Genomic DNA, 16566 nt, shown 5'->3' with positions numbered 1-16566 from the left:
TGCATTCATATTTCGCTGCTCGTCTGACTGACGGACGGACTGGTACTTTCATTTACAAAGCAAGCCGTAATTGCATGCCATACCGATGACTGGGGCCGACAATTATTTTTTGCGGGCGATGCAGCACAGTGCAGTGCCAGTCAGTGAAGGTTCACCACGCCACCGCACCGCCACGCCATACTGCAATTGCATCGGTGTAAAATGCGTTGAGCTAGCGTAAATGACATGTTAATGACGGCGTTGCGGGGCTCATCGGCTGACGAAATCAGGAGTCGGAAAATTTACTGGGAAATGCGGTAGCGCGAGTGATTGTCGAACAGATGTTGAACAATGTTACCTAGCGCCTTTTAAAAAGTACAGTTATGATGGCACTGAGGTTGCAGTTGCAGCAAGTGCAGTTATAAGTTGAGGTGTTCGTGAATAATTAAAACAAATTTTATTGCTAAAAATGTTGGGGTCCCTGTTTGGAGCTTATTCCAAGATTGGAAGCAGTAGTAATCTATGTTCCAGTGTGTGTTCCAGTCGGCCACATGCAGTTAATCGCTTGGTTGGTTTTCTCTAGTTGATTCTCCGACTCGGCCGCCTTCCGCCATACGGTTTTTTACAATAATCCAACCGTAGTGCCCCTTGAACCGGCTGCAGTGGTACAGAGAGTTCCCTTCGACTGCCGTTAAATTGTCCGCACAGCAAGATTGCATGCTGCTCGACATGCTGAAAAAGTGCAATTCGTAGATCACTTGTACATGTTTTTCCTCGCAGCAGCAATATGCACCCAACTGCAACATGTTTCTTGCTGCCTAGATACACACATACACAAGAAGCAAAAGCAGAACAACACTTGTTACGAAAAAAAAAACTATTAACTATAATTTTTCGCCCATTGTTTCCCAGGAAAAGAAAACTCCCACAGTCCAGATTTTTGTTTTTATATTTACGCCGCCACTGCTGCTGCTGCCGCTGAAGCCAGCTGTGGCCAACTCGCCACGTCTCACATCCTCTCGTGCTCCATTCGCTTCGCGCTCGAAACGAGGTTCACCAAAAGCGAACAAGCGCGATACAGTTCAGTGCTTTTTAGCTATCTATCCGTGCTCGGGTGGTACATATTTCTTCATTAAATTTATTATCATTAAAATAGCTATTATCATCATCATCATCATCATCATCATCATCTTCGTCGTCGTCATAGCCACTACTTTTTTTAACTATTTAACTCCGCTGTGCGGTAGTAAATACATAGCGGATTTCCAATTCATTTCGCTGCAGCACTGACTGACCAAGCAGGCTATCAATCTCAGTCCGTTTAACGTGTGGAGCAGCAAAGGGAAAAGAATGACAGATCTAGTGGATGTTCAGGGTATATTTTCAGTTGAACAGGGATCACATGGTTGTGCTCTTTTCTCTCTCATAGAGATATAAGTATTATCCTTCCGGTAGCTCGTTCAGAGAATTTCACCAGTTGTGTTTGTTTACTTCGATAGAAAACGAAAAAGTGACAGAATCTCGCCGTCCCAACAGGTCAGAGATGATTTATTTTGAACGAACTTTAACCAAGTTGATGTCTTGAAAGTAAACTATTCAGTCAAATCCATCGATATGCCACTACGGCTAAATTAAACTGAAGAAGCGACAGAATGTGAGAATTTGAGTATTTCAATGCAGTAATTCTAGAAATGAGGCAGTTATATTACAAAATTAGTCGTGTTCAATTAATTTAGTTCTGCGTACCAGTTAGGTGCTAACAATACTATTGTTATTTTCATGAGAAAACTTGCAAACAAATTACCTCATTGACTTGCCGTCCTGAGACATAGCCTAATGAGCAAAATTTCTCTAATTCCTTCTGTTGTGGGCTACCGGTCTCCAATTCCTTGGACATCGTGTACCTACTCTCCGTACTCGCCTGGTTTAACCATCTTGCTCACTGTGGCCCTGGTTGTCTTTTTCCCACCGGCTTCCGCAGAGTACTTATTCGGCATTCCTGCAACATGCCCTGCCCATCGTATTCGTCCAGTTTTAGCTACCTTTTGGATATTGGGTTCACCATAGAGCTGTATCAGCGCGATCGTAATCGAGACAACACCGATGATTGCCGACTAAATGCCTCTCCGAACCATTCTTGCCCTTCGTAGCTGCCAAGAGAGTGAGTTGCGCAATGCATCTTCTTAAGACTGCGGCAAAGCAATGTAATAGTCTGTTACAGCGGTAGTTAACCCACACATAATGTACTTTGTTTTAGACGTATTTACCTTTAACCCAATCTTTTTTGCTTCGCGCTTTAATTTGGTGTACTGTTTAGCCATCACCATATATGTTCTGCCGATAATATCGATGTCATCGGCAAAGCCGACGAATTGACTAGATTTGTTGAAGATCGTTCCCCGCGTGTTGATATTCGCGCAGTTCATAACAGCTTGTAGCGCTATGTTGAACAGCAGGCATGAAAGGCCATCACCTTGACGAAGCCCTCTGTGTGATTCGAATGAGCTTGACAATCCACCCGAAATCCAAATACAGCACTGTGTACCATTCACCGTAGATTGAATCAGTTTGATGAGCTTGCTGGGGAAGCTATTCCCGTTCATGATTTTTCAAAGCTTTCTCCGCTCGATGGTATCATATGCGGCTTTGAAGTCAACGAACAAATGATGCGTGGGAACTCTATTCACGGCCCTTTTGGAGGATCTGCAGCAATGTAAATATTTGATTCGTTGTAGCCCGACGAAGCCAGCTTGCTAAGTTAACACAAATCTAATCGCAATTGGGGATAGTCGACGGAAAGTGATTTGGGCCAGCACTTTGTAGGTGGCATTGAGAACGATAGTTCTCACAGCCCAACTTGTCATACTTTTTGTAGATCGGGCAGATAACCCCATATTTCCACTCCTTTGGTAGCTGTTCCGTATCCCAAACTCTAACAATTAGTCAGTGCATACAAACGGCCAGCTTTTCTGGACCCATTTTATTAAGCTCCGCTCCGATGCCATCTTTCCTAGCTAATGATGGAGCTGATGGCCTCCTTAGCTTCGCCTATCGTTGGGGCTGGCACCTCTTCCCCGTTTGCTGTACCGTCGAAATCGCATTCCCGGCCGCCATGGTTCTCCGCCTGGGCGCCATTCAGGTGTTCATCGAAGCGCTGCTTCCACCTATCGGTCGTCTCACGATCGTTCGTCAGAATGTTCAGCTCGCGGCCCAAAGCCTTTGCGGGATTCGTTCAATTTCTGGTAGAACTTTCACGTTTCCTGAGATCGATGCAGCCGCTCTAGCTCTGCATATTCCTGCTCTTTCAGAAAGCGCCTTTTCTCCCGGAAGATTTGGTTTCCACGTTCTGACGTGTGGCACTACGCTTCTGCTCATCCATAACCCTCCTCATTCATCATCAAACCAACTGTTCTGTTGATTCTGTGTCACATGCCCGATGGAGCTCTTTGCTACACTGCTGATGGCTATTTTGATGATGTTCCAAAAGTCTAGCTCGTCCTCTTTCGGTAGCGCAGCTTCGAATGAGTGCGCGTAGTTTGTGGCGACGTCAAGCAGCTTCAACCGCGCGAGATCTAACCGAAGCTGGCATCGGTACCGAAGGTTGTACATAACGGAGAGTTTTGAGCGCATCTTAATCATCACTAGACAGTGGTCCGAGTTAACGACTGAGAAGTGCCGACAGTCGATCGAAACATGGTCGATTTGCGATTCTGTCTCATTTGGTGACCTCCAGGTGTACTTGTGTAAGAGTCTCTGCTGAAATACGGTACTACGTACGGCTATGTTCTTGGAGGCGGCAAGTCGATAAATCTTAGGCCCATTACATTGGTCAGCTGGTGTGCGCTGAAGCCTCCAATCACCGTTTTGTGTTCCTGGTCGACCTGAGCATTGGAGCATCCCCGATGACGCTACGACGTCGAACTTGCGGCCTTTCAATTCGTCGTAGATCACCACCAAGGTTGCTTGTATCCCAGCTGGTACCAAGAGGAAGTAGGGATAGGAGTTGCTGACTGAAACACTACTGTAGGGTCTATTCTATGCCTACAGGTGCGTAAGTAATCGATGGTACGCATTATTTAGCCGTTTACCAAATTTCATATTCCATACAAATTGTGAACCTTGTTACAAATGATTGGTTGTTTAATTTAGTTAATGCCAATGCATACCTAATTTGATAAATGTATTTCAAAGCATTTTTTTCTCAACTTTTTAGTGGTAGTCTTATAATGAATCTTATAAAGTTTTAAAAAATTGGTCGGATTTCATATTTTCAAACCCCAACCCGACCTGGGCCCGAATTTTTTTTCTTTCATTTATTTTGAATTTTATTTTTAGTTAACCCGAACCCGATTTTTTTTCTGTCGAACCCGGACCCGTCCCGAACCCGATTTTTTATTTCCTGTAAACCAGAACCCGATCTGAACCCGAATTTTTATTTAACGTGAAATTCGATCCCGCCCTGAACTTTTATGAATTTTATTTTAATTTTCATAAAACTCATACCTCGATTTAAATCTTGCCAGTTTTCTTTTCGTACTCTCTTTAACGTTCGAAGTCTAAAATTCGTTTGGGCTACCACCCAGTTAGCCCCGAGGTGCAATGCTGGTCTAACAAGCCAGTCGTCTTATGTTCAAATCTCGGCTAGGCGGTGCTTGTTAGATAGAGTCAGTAGGATAGTTACACTGGCATCGTAATTTTCCTGTACACTTAAAATAATCCACACGTCCTTTCCACGTGAAAAATCACATAGATTTCTTTACAGGGAGTTATGTGATTTTCAGCTAATTGTTATTGGAAAAAATAATAATATCAACCTGAATTTCACGTTAACGCATTAATATGCATGCGAACTACCTCGTAAATAGTACTGGAAAAGCTGGATGGAAAATATTCATAACTTTTTCTATAATTTCGACGTGAAAATTATTTTGAGTGTAGTTTAACAGCCGGCTGGGAAGTCTGTCGATAAAAAAGGGTAATGTCTAATGACGGTTTAAGCTCAAAACTTTGCTTTTTGTTTTGCTTTTTGAAATTTTAGGTTTTTATCAGCCTTCTATTTCTTTTTGATCTAACAACTTACTTCCCAGCTAGCACCAACTCGTATATCAATGTACGAAAACTATCGTAAATATCTCCTAACAAACTCGAAATCGTAACTAAAACTGGATAAAGTGGGATCAAGTTGATTTTTTGTCGTATATAATGATAATGACTGACATACATACGATTTTCAGCACAAAATCGTAGAGTAGTACGGAGCGACTAGCGCTTAATCGGCTATTATCGTATATAAATACTTATATAGTCGTAACGCTCAAAATTATTCGTAATCACGTATATCGCCTCCAAAATAGTACGGATATGCCAATTTTGCGCATGAAATAAGATTTATTTAGCATGTATGTCTGTACGTAATACTGATTTTGACCTTTTTTATACATATGAAAATGCTAGCTGGGTTGAAAATTATACTAAAATAGCTGACCCGACAAACTTCGTATTGCCACAAATTAAACTGTGTTGTACATAAATCGTGAATCTCGGATGACTTTTGTCACAATCTTGAGGTTTGCAAGTTTCTGGGGAGCGCATGGATGTTTCAATATACAAATTTTCCTCACAGTAAAGTAGAAAACAACTCTCCCCATTGCTTAGCCTGAAAAAATAAAGCGGATAGCATTTAAATATTCGCCATCATTACAATCCATTTCGCCGAATACCATTTTGGGGAACACCAATTCTCGGTTGACCATAACGCGGAATATAGAGTTTCGCAGAATACCATTTCGCGAAAAACCTTACGTGGAATGTACCATTTCACAGAAAATCTTTTCGTAGAAAGTACTATTTCGCAGGGGTGACCCAACTGAAGTAAAGTAATAGAGGTCAGTAGATCTAGGAAAATAAATAAACCTAGATAGAGGTGATCTCTACGAGAGGCTGCCCCCGCAGTGGCCGGCGCTTCCGACGGCAGGTCGCCGGCAACACTCGCGGCCTGCGGTCGTCTCGCGCTGAATTATCTAATGTTACTATTGATAGTTTTTGGTGGTCTTGTTATTGATCAATGTTTTATGAAGGAGTCTAAAATTTCTCGAGTTCGATTAGTTTTTGAGTTACGCAAAAATTTCTGTTTTATTTGTATGAGAGTCCTTATCCCCGTACCACAGGGGTGAGGGGTCTCAAACCATCATTAAAAAAATTCCTGCCTCCAAAACCCCCCACATGCCAAATTTGGTTCCATTTGCTTGATTACTTCTCGAGTTATGAGGGAATTTGTATGGGAGCCCCCCCTCCTAAAAAGGGAGAGGGGTCCTAACTCATCATAGAAAAAATTCATGCCTCCAAAAACACCCACATGTCAAATATGGTTCCATTTCATTAATTAGTTCTCGAGTTATGCAGAAATTTGTATTTCATTTGTATGGGAGCCCCCCTCTTAGTGGGGGGAGGAGTCTCTAACCATCATAAGAACCTTCCCTGGTCCCAAAAACTCCTATATGTAAATTTTTACGCCGATCGGTTCAGTAGTTTTCGATTCTATAAGGAACATACGGACAGACAGACAGAAATCCATTTTTATTGGTATAGATTTGTATGGGAGCTCCCACTCTTAGTGGGGGAGGGATCTCTAATCATCATAAGAACCTTCCCTGGCACCAAAAAACCCCCACATGCAAATTTTCACTCCGATCGGTTCAGTAGTTTTCGATTTTATAAGGAACATAGGGCAGACAGAAATCCATTTTTATAGGTATAGTTATGTATGGGCCCTCTTAGTGGGGGGAGGGGTCTTTTGCCATCGAGAGAACCTTCCCTGGCCCCAAAAACCCCTACATGCAAATTTTCACGCCGATCGGTTCAGTAGTTTTCGATTCTATAAGGAACATAGGGGCAGACAGACAGAAATCCATTTTATAGGTATAGATTAAAGTATACGTTATAATCGGGAATATCTCTAGTTTTCTATGAAACCATGTAAAATGCGAAATGAAAAATTTACATGAAAAATTATTTTGAAATACTTGGATCTTCTTTCATTTTGTTATAACGGTATTTAATAACCAAAAGCTAGTTCTCAGCTCAAAGCACTAGCACTTTAGTTTAAAGATAATGCTTGCTAATTTAAAATTGGAACAAACTTTTGCTCATATTGTGGCGCTCTTGGTGGACGGATTTGGAAGTTCTTGGCGTCCACGTGTCAGAAATTTTGTTAGCTTCATATATGTATTTTTGATATTTCGCAAAACGACTGTATTTTGTAAACATAGAAGTCACAAGAAGGAAAAAAATTGTGCATAGTTATTTGGAAAATTCATTGTGGTCTGCATCTAAGCTGGTTAAACAGCTGAAATTGCCCAGAAATACCGTATGGCGCGTAATCAAACGGTATAAGGAAACATTGGCGATGATCCGGAAGCCTCAAGCTAATCATCGGAGTGAAACTGTCGACCGTAAACTGCGTGGTAAGATTTTGAAGATCATCAAGAGGAATCCCAATCTGTCAGATCGTGATTTGGCCAGAAAATTCGGTGCTGCCCATAGTACCCTGAGGAGAATTCGACTCCGGGAAGGAAGCAAGTCGTATCGAACTAGCAAACAGCCAAACCGCACCATAAAAAAGAATAGTGTGGCCAAAATCCGTGCTCGAAAGCTATACGACCGGATGCTAACCAAGTTCGACGGGTGTCTTTTGATGGACGATGAAACCTATGTCAAGGCTGACTTCGGGCAAATGCCAGGTCAAAAATTTTACTTGGTAACGACTCGGGGAGATGTTCCAAGCAAATTTAAATTGGTTTTTGCCGACAAATGTGTACGGAAATTTATGATTTAACAGGGTATTTGCAGCTGTGGTAGAAAAACGAAAATTTTCGTTACAAATAAGACAATGACGTCGGAACTGTACCAAAAGGGGTGTCTCCAAAAACGAATTTTGCCGTTCATTCGATCCCACCACCATCCCGTGATGTTTTGGCCAGATTTGGCAAGCTGTCACTGCAGCAAAGTCGTTCAAGAATGGGATGCAGAGAAAGGGGTCCAGTTTGTTCCGAAAGACCTTAACCCACCCAGTTGCCCCCAGCTCCGCCCTATTGAGAAATACTAGGCAATCATGAAGAGGAGACTCAAGGCAATGGGAAAAGTTGTCAAAGACATCAATCAGATGAAGCTCTGGTGGAACGTCCAAAACGATGGACGAAGAAAGTGTGCGCCGCCTAATGAGCCATATTACAGGAAAAGTTCGAGAATTCCTTTGAAACCGTGACGAATAATTTTATCCATATTTTTTCCTAAAAGTATAAAGAAAATGCTACATTTGTGTAAGAAAAGATCTGAAGCAAGCTTTATTAAAAGACTTGAGTGCATTGTGCGTATTTGCTTCATTACTAATACAACTAATTAGGTAATCCGTAATCCATTCCTTAAAGTAATTGATAATTAAAACTATTCTTTCAAAATTTTGAGATTTTCTGACAAAAAATCTAGTACATTCGAACCCGATTTTGGTACACACTATTTTTTCTATTGTATTAGATTGTGTCCCATTTCCTCGTAGTACAAGATCCTATAACCGCAACATGAAAACTAGCTTCACGTCTGTTATCTGCTGGAGATTTCAAGTTTGCACGATGATAACCGTCAAGTTTGTTATTTTCCGCAGGTTCAAACCCTTCCTGCTGTAGACTTATGTTTTTGTTTTTACCCACCAGCTTCACACTGAAACGTGTGCTCAACACACTTTGAATCAGATTTCACCAAAACATTCAGCTTGAAAAGACCCTGCCATGGCCGTACGATTTATGTTGTTTATTCAGATCAGACTTTCGTTGCCGTCTGCCCGCCTCTCTTCATCTTTTTTTCTTCCACTGTGGGTGTAGAATGCTCAAGCCGGCGGGCGAGCGGGCGGCCGCGCTAGTAATAAGATGCGTGGGAGAATATGCTAATTGGATGCTATCGTCAATTTAAGAAAATGGTTCCATGTTGGATGTCGTATGGGTACCCTACCTACTGCCTCTCGCCACCGCAACGGCACCTCGATCGGTCGGTCATTGGTGCTTACGGGTCTGCTGGTTCGGTTTGGCTCGAGTCGGGGCTATGCTATGCTCCGATTATGCAGATCGTTACGGCGGCAGTGGCGGCGGTGACGGCGACGACGACGGCGCTCGCTCCATGCTGGAGTAGTCCGGAATACAAAGCAATGTCAGTGAAATGGGTTCCCATGGTGTCCCTTATGTTTAAGTTAAGCACAAGCCCAAGATGAGTGGCACGCGCTCGGCTGCTAGTGCTCGGGATAGAGTTATGAGTAGAGGAGTTGGAAAAAAGTGGTTACAGCTTGAAGCATCTGTCTGACCGGGCGCTGACGACGTGCCATAACATTTGAATTGTTTTAGTTTCTTTTTGCGTTACCCTTACTAGTGTTCGTATAATCTAAGTTTAAAGTTTTCTTGCTTTAAAGAAATTTAATGCAATTTGTATTCTACTCATTGAAAGATAAATGCAGAACCGTTAATCGTAATAGACTAAGGAATCATATCTAAAATGTGGTTGCCGCTAACAGTGTGTGATACTTATGAAAGAGAAACGAAAACAATCACTGAAAATTGATAGTTGATGATAAGAAAAATTAGTTATTCCTGAGCTTGTACTTTATAAAATTACCGAACAGAAAAAACTTAGTATGCAAAACGTGCTATCGTTTCGCATGTGATGCACTCTGTAATTACGGAACAAAGCAGAGTAGGTATGTATCTAATTAATGAGTAATCAGTACAATTAGCAAAACTCAACAACCGGGAATCACGTCAATGTGTAATGCGGTATTTATGCAAAACTCAGAAAAACGCCTTCTTTTTCTTCTCATTGCCAAACGCTAGATATTTTATTTTAGATGCAAACTCATGCATCATCTTTATTCAAAAAATCAAAATTTCATCTCTAATGGTAGGTACTTAATTATGAAAGCTGGACAAGTCACAACATAACGAATGGTCTTTCTTAAGACATTCTTTTGGGCAATGAAAACAAATGTGTAATTTGATTTTGGAGAGATACATATTTTGCTAATTTTCACAAATTCCGACACCTTAGCGTTATTTATGAATGAATTTCAAGCGTCCCAAAAGTGCATTCGAACAAAGCTTCTCCAAAGGAGTTCCACTACACCTGTGCTCACCCAAGCGAAACTTACGTCTCCTGGTTGCTTCTTTCACTCACACCAATTTTTCGAGCGAACAACGACGACGACGACGATAAAAACAAGCCAACGCAACGCGCCGTCGGTGCCCCCTTCGCTTCATCGACGATAAGGTTATTTGGAACACGCAAAGTGGCAGACACTTGCTGTTCCTTCTTTCCGTTATTCGAAATGTCTTCGCCCTCGGAAGGGTTTTCTTCGCTTAATGCCACCCGCATGCGATAAGTCATGGTCTTATACTACCACACCACCACCAACAGCACTCCCATAACATTGCTGTTGTGTGTTGTCCACCAAACTTGGCACAGGTGCGATGGAAATGACCTCGCACTTTGCTAAGAACGGAAATAGCTACAACAACAAGAACAAAAACAACAACAACAAGCAAGCAAGCAAGGAAACGCACACAAATGCTGTGGTGCTTTCTGCATTTTCCCAGAGGTAACAAATTTCTCACGGAAAATCATCCAACTGGGACGAAACACTGTGGGTGCTTTCCTTTCCACCTGTTGCCCTGCATTGCTGAATGTATTCCAGCTTTCCTCTCTAACGCCCCCTTTACCCCCCAGCCGGCCAGCCAGCGCATCGGCCACATTGGCCTATTTGTACGCGCCGTCGCATCGCTGAGTTGTGAAATCCTACATACATGTAGAACTAAAGGGGAAGAAAGGGCTCCGCTGAACATGGATTGCCATGAATGAACTTGTTGCTGTTTGGGTTCGAGATACCGCTGTTATAGGAACATAAGTTTATGGAACAGACTGGATTCAATTACCCATTACACGATATTTGGAAAGCAAACCTCTCATGTAGTGTCTAAATAGATTATCAACGAAATGCTAATATTTTTTTCTTTGTTGTTTTTCAGGTATGTTTCGATTCTGTTCCGAAATAGTATGTAGGTATAATTGAATTTTTCAAAAATATTGATGTATTTATCATGTTCTAGCCAAATAATCTTTGGAACATTTATGTTGACTACATTAAGTACATCTTCCTAAGTGGCTCAAAGTCTCACCCAAACAAAACTAAATTCGACCTCGTCTTAAACAAAAGTAACGCTAGATTGACTGACCAATATTCTCGATTATAAATATAAAAGTTGTTATATAAACATTTCAATTTATGTAAAATTATGTAAATAATAAATATCTGGAGCCCCCTGATGATATTTCAAAAGGAACAGTCTGAAACTGGAACTCAAAAATCTTGGCATGATCAATTGAGGGTCAAGAAAAATATTGATGTGATACAAAATATCACATAATTTTGTTTCATTAAACGGGTCATTCCACGCGAAGTGTCCGAGCCCCGTGTAATCGACCTTCATGAATTTGAACCAACTTTCGCCAGATTGTTCGTTTTCGGTCAGAAAGTAAAAATCTAAAATTTGGTGCCGATCGGACATTCCCTCGATTAATGAGAGCACCTCCATTTTTAAGGAAAATACCCTTTTTTGTCAAAACCTCCTATTTTCTTTTGCTTATATCTCCGTATTGGGTTTAGAACGACCTTATTTTCACATTTTTAAAGGAAATTACTCAATGAATCGTTGGGGCGAACCAACCAACGGTTGAAAGCCCCATCAAATAGTAAATAAATAAACTCAAGGAATTCGAAAAAATAGTATTTTTAAGCAACAGTGCTGCCAGATATTTTTAAACTCAGTTTGAAAACTTAATTTTCATTTTTCTCTCAATGAAGACAATTTGATTTGAAAAATTACAACTTCATCGTATTTTTCAGATTTTACATTAGAATCACTTATCGTCCCGAGCCATTCCTTGCCAATCCCGAGATACAGCGTTTTAAAGCAAGCGATACCCCATTTTTGTGAATTTTTTTTTTTCTTTTGCTTATATCTCCGGCAATATTAGTTTAGGCAAGTTTAGAAAGACAATCTTTTCACATTTTCACCCAAGGAAATCACCCAAGGAATTTCATCGTGTTCCGCAGATTTTTTTTACATAAGAATCACTCATCGCCCCAAGGTACAGCATTGCCGATCCCGAGATACAGCGTTTTAAAGCAAGCAATGTAAAACTAAGAGCAAAATAATTTTTTTTTGAAGCAGTAATTCTCTACGCAATGTAAAAATACTTTAGCATATCGGAAAAACATTTATACAGTATATAAAAAGGTTTTTCTTTACACTGTTGCCAACTTTTCAGTTTCCCGCTTGATTAGTTACATTAATTAAGGGAATATTAGTCCCCTAGCGTCAATGAACGCAATAAACAAGGAAGGTAAGAGCTCATGTCTATTAGGGAGATGAAAAACAGTTTACAAGGCTATGATCAAACAACAAACGTATATTTTACGCCTTTTTGAAGTAACATTTCCTCATCTAGTGCTATAAATCAAACGAAAAACTGAAAAGCTGGCAACAATGTTGAGAAAAACTTAGATATATATTGTATAAATGGTTTCCGGATATGGCAAAGTAGTTTTACATTGCGTAGAGAATCACTGCTTAAAAAAATTGTTTTGCTTATAATTTTACATAAAAAATTGGGTGTTGCATGATTTAAAACGCTGTATCTCGGAATCGGCCTAGAATACCTCGGGGCGATGAGTGATTCTTATGTAAAAAATCTGCGAAACACGATGAAGTTGAAATTCTTGAGCTTAAATTTAGTTTTCAAATTGAGTTTTAAAATATTTGGCAGCACTGGTGCTCAAAAACAATAACTTTTTCAAATTCCTTGGGTGATTTCCTTTGAAAATGTGAAAAGATTGTCTTTCTAAACTTGCCTAAACTAATATTGCCGGAGATATAAGCAAAAGAAAAAAAGAGTTTTTGACAAAATCGGGTATTTTTCTTAAAAATGGAGGTGCTCCCATTAATCGAGGGAATGTCCGATCGGCACCAAATTTTGGATTTTTACTTTCTGACCGAAAACGAACAATCTGGCAAAATTTGGTTCAAATGGTTTGAACTTTTTCTCGGTCACTTGGCATGGAATGACTCATACATTGAACAAGTTATAAATAACTTAGTAGTAACTTTTGCCAAAATATTATTCTAATAGGTTCTTTCGAATCGTAATAAAAGAAATAACTTCCTTGCCCTGAGAAAATGATTTTTGTCTGGGCCACTACATATGATTCTGGAATGGAGTAAGGAGGGGCAAAAGTGCGATTCAATGATTTATCGGTGCAGATTCCGAGCAAATTGACTACATTGGTATGGATGGATGACATAGTATGACAGTTGAAAATTGTCGAAAATTTGTAGCAGCGTTTTACATCACTCATGTATCTCTTTTGAAAATGCGGTGAGAGGAATTTACAAAATATATTTCGCTTTTCCATAATTTGATCAAACCCCGTCAAGCGCCTAGCGGGGTAAAAGTACGATTCATGGACGGGGCAAAAGTGCGAGTCATCGACGAGGCAAAAATCATAGGTAATTATATATAGTTTTAGGCACTATGTTACAGATACTACACCCAAAACTCGGGGAGAATATTTTGTTGTTTTTGAGCAATAATCTATTACTTTTTTCGTCCTATGACCGTACATTAGACGAAATGAATAATAACTTCCAACCCACTCTTCACGGATCCATTTCCAGACCGGCGTCACTTTTTCTCGTTTGCATCTTGATAGAGTATAATAACCAGAACAAGACGTTTTTGTACTGGAATTACTTTCTCTTATGAGAAAAAAGTTGATTGTTGATAGTCAATTGATTATACGAAATGCTCAAAAAGTTATATTTACACCTTCAACAATATTGTCATATCATATTGTTGAGCTGTATCTTTAACATTATTTCTTATAAACAGATTCTGTAATAAGAGTTCTAACCTGAGAGAGAGGAGCCAGCTGGAATTATTTTTGTGCATCGAACTGTCAGTGGAAACCGGGCCAGCTTGATTGAATAAAACAGGGAAAGGATTTATTTGAGATAAAATTTCAAATCCCTTGCAAACCCGAGCACGCTGACTTGATTCAAATGGTCAAGGTGCTGGAGGTGTTGGAATGGCTCGTGTCGTATTAAAAACTCATCTTCGCTCCATCGACCACTTATCACCTATCTCTAGAGCGTTCGAATACTCACAAGTCAGCTACGATCTGAAGAACAGATTTCTTCTCACTGTTGTCTGGCCTTCTCGCGCACGGCTGAGTCACCCTAACCTCCCGATTTTCGCCAAGTGTAGGATGGATATCTCTCCAAGTAGTTCGTGATTCATGCGCCTATGCCACTCTTTACAAATACGTCAAGTACACGTACGTCATCCGTAAGCAATGTTAGTAACATTATGTTACAATGACAAGTCTTGTCATTGTACCATTGCGGTCTAATTTTGTATTTTGTAAATCCTCAACTTCGTGCAGCGCCACAATGGCCCAAAAGGGTGAAAAGTGGAACTTTTTCGCTACCGTCTTTTGTTTTCATTTTAGCAATACAGTGACCTTGCAACTTTTGTTCGTTCGAATACCCCCAAAATCTGAAACTGTAAAAAGTGATAAAAATATAAAAATAACTTTTTTGTTTTGGGATATACAGACATAGCTTCTTCAAGAAAGTTGTAGCACCGTTTTATAAAACACAAAAAGCAAGTTAATTTAAAGCTTCCATAACTTTCTAGAACAGTCACTGTCAGCTTTGAAAACGAAAGAAAAATTCAACCTCCACAGAAAGCTTGATAAAGATTGAATCATTTCCTTAGGTACGAAGGTAATCCCGTTGGCTTCGTACCACTTCAGGACATCCTTTGAATAGTAGCACGAAGTAAGATCCGGCCAGAAGATCGTAGGGCCCTAGTGTTGCTTCAACAGAGGAAGCAGACGCTTCTGAAAACACGCCTTGAGGTACACGGGTAGAAATTTAATCCCCAAAATGAGAAACATGACTCATTAATTCAGGTTTCTAGCTCATGTTTTATGAAAATACACCATGAATAATAATCATGATATCACGAACTTCTTGCAGTACAAGACAACGCAAGATCATGAAATGAACTATTATTCATAATTTTGAGCTACCTCAGTTATGATTTGACAGCAATTCGAACTTTATGATTTCATGATTTTATCATGGTTCTGAAATCAGATTTCTTTCCGTGTAGATTTTCCCGTTTACAATCCCGGTAGTCAAGAACAGCGCGCTCCGTTTGCCACATGAGCAGGTCGTTTGCCAAATCCTGCATTTCTTGGCAAACTTTAAAAGTTTCTGTTTCCTTATTTCCTCCGGAACATCAAACTGGTGCTGTGCGGTGAAAAACAGTAGCCCCGGAAGCTGCCGGAAGTACTTCCTGACGTAAGTCTCATAATTCATGATGCGGCAATAAGGCTTCGTCAGCATCTAGGTGTACAGTTTCCGGGCCCGTGACTTTTGGCATCGTTCGTTGCGATTTGGAGCTTTCTACATTTTGTACGTATGCAATCCCTCCCGTTCCTTGGGTCAAGACTTAGAGTAGACAGATTGAATTTTATGGTCACATCCCTGGTCGAAGCATTGGGATTCTCCTTAAACGCTTCCACGACATACTTGTGATCCGGATCACTAATAAAACATCCATTCTGACCACATTTCTCCTTCCGTTAGATGCTCAGAGTTTCGTAGTAACGTTTAACCACACGACTCACAGTTGAGTGTACAATTCCGCGTAGCTTACCGATGTCCTGATGAGACAGTTGAGGATTTTCTAGGTACTTGCGCAAAATCAATTCGCGACGTTCCTTTTCGATGACACCATTTTCTCCAATTTTCGAAGAACTGACAGCGATAAAATTACAGTGCAAACAATACACTCTAAACTACTTCTGCCCAAATTTTCAAGAGAAAATATCCAATGGGTAATTTTCTATAGCGTTTGTTCCGTGGTGCAATTTGATGTGGAGCACCTTTTAACCTTGCAAGAAAAGATCAGAGAGATTTGCGGTCTTCTACAAAACCATGTGTTTTGAATGCTTCGATAATTGACTAGAACAATGCGTTCTTGTAAAATGCAACTAACAAAAGTTAAGCATGAAAAACTAATTTCTAAAGAACTTTTTAAAAAAATGCTCTATAGTAATGCACTGGATAGAGATAGAATTATTATTTCTTCGGAAAATTTGCTCGTTTTTACATTTTCTACTACTTTGCTAGAGAAACCATGTTTGTAACTACTAACATAAAGTTTTTTTTTATTTTTATCATAGTAAACCATGTAACCATGGGGGGTATTTATACGAACAAAAGTGCTGAAGACCCGAAATGCTAAAATGAAATATTTTTGTGTGACGTATTTGTGAAATGAAATTTAGTGAATTCAATAGAAAAAATTTTTCCTTGCCTCATAGCTTATCACACTTCCGAATTATCGTAAAATCGTTACTCAAGTATCGCATCCAATACTCTCCTTCAGGGAAGTAAGCAAGTATTTCGTCAAAATAACAAA

The 16566-nt window shown here is 40.2% G+C and overlaps 1 protein-coding gene across 1 annotated transcript in view; it reads left to right on the top strand.

Annotated features, from left to right (window-relative positions):
* The window catches only part of LOC128735654 (putative transcription factor SOX-15), a 99702-nt gene that overhangs the window by 63092 nt on the left and 20044 nt on the right, over nt 1-16566 (top strand). The window lies entirely within an intron of this gene.

The sequence above is a fragment of the Sabethes cyaneus genome, chromosome 2, assembly GCF_943734655.1.
Source record: "Sabethes cyaneus chromosome 2, idSabCyanKW18_F2, whole genome shotgun sequence".
Taxonomy (NCBI): Eukaryota; Metazoa; Arthropoda; class Insecta; order Diptera; family Culicidae; genus Sabethes; species Sabethes cyaneus.
The sequence above is the reverse complement of the archived record's forward strand: the minus strand, read 5'-3'. Positions and strand labels throughout refer to the sequence as shown.